This window comes from Peromyscus eremicus, chromosome 23 (genome assembly GCF_949786415.1).
Source record: "Peromyscus eremicus chromosome 23, PerEre_H2_v1, whole genome shotgun sequence".
Taxonomy (NCBI): domain Eukaryota; kingdom Metazoa; phylum Chordata; class Mammalia; order Rodentia; family Cricetidae; genus Peromyscus; species Peromyscus eremicus.
The window spans coordinates 2,871,867-2,875,375 of NC_081438.1; the positions used below are offsets into that span (position 1 = coordinate 2,871,867).

At 51.6% G+C, this 3,509-nt stretch overlaps 1 long non-coding RNA gene across 1 annotated transcript; it reads right to left on the bottom strand.

Moving 5' to 3' along the window:
- Nucleotides 1-334: 334 nt before the first annotated feature.
- On the bottom strand, nucleotides 335-2,926 carry LOC131898181 (uncharacterized). Its single transcript, XR_009375864.1, has 3 exons — nucleotides 2,210-2,926; nucleotides 1,690-1,785; nucleotides 335-1,603 (listed from the first exon to the last, which is right to left on the bottom strand). It is a non-coding gene; the product is annotated as an uncharacterized LOC131898181 (long non-coding RNA).
- Between the last annotated feature and the right edge of the window lie 583 nt (nucleotides 2,927-3,509).

Consider the following 3,509-nt stretch of genomic DNA (forward strand, 5'->3'; position numbering starts at 1 on the left):
ACACACAGCCAGAAAACAGCAGGCATGACTGCCCACCCACCCTGTGCCCACCCACCCTGTGCCCACCCACCCTGCCCATCACTTGTCACCTGAGTGACGTCCATGCGGGACAGGGCTCCTCTCTCCAGGTGTTTTCACAGGAACGAGGCCGTGATTGGTGACTGGGATCTGAAATGCCCCCTTTAATCTCCTGTTTTGACGAGTGTCCCCAGACAAGTGTCCCCAGCTGGTGATGCTGTCTGAGAGGCGGAGGACCCTTTAGGATGGAGGGAGTGATCACTGGCCTCTGCTTCCTGGTCCTCCATGTGTGTTCCTCAGCAATACACGCTCACACCATGGCACTTACATTCCTCCCCCACCATGGTGGACCAAGAGGCTCTGAAACCACAAGTCAGAGCCAACTCTTCCTCCCAGGAACCATTTCTGCAGGCATTTTGTCACAGTAAGATAAAGATCATTCGGAGAAACTTCTCTTCCTCATCTTCCACCATGGCCTCTGCGCACGGTGTAAGCCAGGCAGGAGGCCCAGAGGATTCTGGGAGATTCTTCTTTATCTCCCATCTCATAAGGCACCAAGGTTATAGACACGCTACTGTACCTGGCTTCGTGTGCCTTGTGGGGATTCGAACTCAGGCCCTCAAGCCTTGTGCTGCAAGCCGCTGAGGCTCTCCCCAGCCCTACAGTCATTCTTTTTGCTGCTTCCCAGAGTCTTGACTTCACACAGAGGAAGCCAGCAGGTTGGACCTGAGAACTTTCCAGACAGCCAAGGCAGGCTTAGCTGGCTTTCTGGATTTTGATACAGCAGGATACCCGGGTCATCTCTCGAATTTCTGGCAAGCTCCTAAAATCAACCTCGTCTCCAAGGATCACTGGCTCCTTTTACCAAGAAATTCTTACAGAACAGAAGCTGAGCTGTTGTTGACTGTTTTTTGCAAAAATTCGCAAGGCTGAACCTAGAAATACACATTGTAATACGATGCATTGTGTGTGTGTGTGTGCGTGCATGTGTGTCTGTGTGAGCATGCATTTGTGAGTGTGCATCATGTGTGCATGCATGTGTGTGCAAGCACGCTCACGGATGCACTCGCATGAATGTACACACATGTATGTGTACAAGTTTATGAGCGTGCCCGTGTGTGTGTGTGTGTGTGTGTGTGTGTGTGTGTGTGTGTGTACAACAGAGGTCCACACCAGCTGTCATCCTCCATCACTCACTCCCTTACTAGTGAGACAGGGGCTCTCCCTGAACCCAAAGCCCACTAATTCAGCTAGACTGGCAAGCGGAAAACCCCCACGACCCTCATGTCTCCAGCTCCCCAGCTCTGGAGTGCAGACATGCGCCACCACACCTGGCTTTCACACGGGTGCTGGGGACACAAACCCAGGTCCTCACACGTGCGTGGTAAGCCCTTGACACACGGAGCCTTCTCCCCCAGCGCAGAACCATTCAAGCTTCACAAAACCAATCTAGGTTTGAGTTTCGCTTGCCTCTGTCCTTGGAGCGGCTCTGGCTGAGGACGTGCAGTTGGAGTCACTCGGGGGAGCTAGGTCACCAAGCGTCCACTCACTTCTGTAGAACTGCTTCTCCTGCCTCTTCACGATTCTAAGGAAAACCCCGAGGCTCAGCCACAAAGCAAGCTGCTGCTCACCTCAGTGTTTACACACGCGTCCCTCCACAGATGGCCTCACCTGCAAAAGTGTCTGTCTTCCAGGAGAAGCAAGGCCAGTGTACTCAGGCTGCCAACAAACGGTGGCGTTTATTTCTCTCTATGGTTTTTGTTTTTCCTATGAAAAGAGAAAAAGAAAAAAATTCTACTCTGAAACTAGGCATTTTATTTCACCTGCCTGAGCCTGCACGCAGGCCCTCCACAGTTCCAAAGCCTGCTGCGAAGCCTGAAAGCATGCATGCTGTCCTGGTGATTAGTGAAATCAGTTCAATGTCAAGGTTTTCCTGCCAGCGCGCTGGTTCCAGGAGGCAAGCACGCTTTCTGGAAGCTCTTCATTCCCGCCCGTATTTCTTTCCTTGAAGCTTTTTGGAATTAATGTGACAGCTTCAGTCAGACCGTGTCTGCAGCCTGCTTCCAGGGGTGCACAGATCTGGCACTCAGCTTCCGAGGGCGATGTGGCCATGACCCCTGACAGCAAGGCCCCAGCAAATGACCTGCCTCAGCTATTCCTCCACCACTCCCCTCCCTCACTGATAACTCACCCTCTGGCTCATTGATGCTACAGCTTGGGATCTCAGAGGGTCAGCCTCCAGCTCCCTCCTGCCTGCCTCCATCCATCCTCAGCATCCTTCCCAGTGGACAGAAGTAGCAGCCCGGCTTATACGCTGCTAGTCTCTCCATGCAACCACTGAAGCCGTCTTCCTAGACAGTCACTGAGCCAATGGCCTTCAGGTCGGGCTTAGAAAATGCAAGTGGCCGCCTGTCAATCAAAGAACGAAATCCAAAGTTCTTAGCAAAGTATTTCCATAATCTGGCTCCAATCTCACCTCTTGTGGTCCAGCAAACCTGTTTACTCTTCCCGACCACAGCATCTCTCATTGTTTTGTTTTGTTTATTTACCTAGCCTTTACTCAGTTTACCTAACTGGAATTTTCAACTCCCCTCCACATGACCAGCTCCTCCTACCCACCCCCTCTCTTCTCTCTGCCTCTAACCCTAAACTAACCACTCTATTGTTTGAACCTGAAATGTGCCCAAAGGCTCAGGAGTTGAGTGTTCAGTCACTAGCTCGAGGTGCGTTTGGAGGAAGGGTGTGAAACCTTTAGATGGAGTCTCTCTGGCTCTGCCTTGCTCTCTGCTTCCTGACCCACTTGCATTCTCCTGCCCCACCCCAAAACTCTACCGGGGCTCCAGCTGAGATACACTGAGATCTCTTGAAGCTTTGAACCTCCCTCCCAGGCTGCTTCATCAGATGTCCCCCCCCCCCCAGGCTCCTGACACACTGTTGTCGGGTTTCACCTGATGCTCTGTAACAGAGATGGTCTCCAACTGTGACAGACTATAGGAAGCAGAAAATGAGGAGCACAGAAGCCACAAAAACAAACCCAAGAGGACCTAGTGGTTCTCAACCTTCATGATGCTGAAACTCTTTAACACAGCTCCTCATGTTGTGGTGACTCCCAAGCATAAAATTATCTTCACTGCTGCTTCATAACTGTAATTTCGCTATGGTTACGGATCGTAGTGTAAATATCTGATAGGTAGCATATCTGATATGTGACCCCTGGGAAAGGGTCATTCAACCCCCAAAGGAGTCCTGACCCACCAGTTGAGGAGCACTGACCTAGAACATCTATGTGGTCCCAGAATATGGCTAGGGATGGAATCAGTCACCCAAGACCCCAGGAAGAAAAGCCAGGGCCCCAGAGACGGCACTGTGAGTTCTGCTAACCATGTGAAGGGGCTGAGTAGTGATCCCCCAGCTCTTCTAGAGGTAGAAGAGGGACCAGGTCCTCACCATTCTTTGAGGCCAGCATTGCTCTGATTCCAAAGCTGGACAGA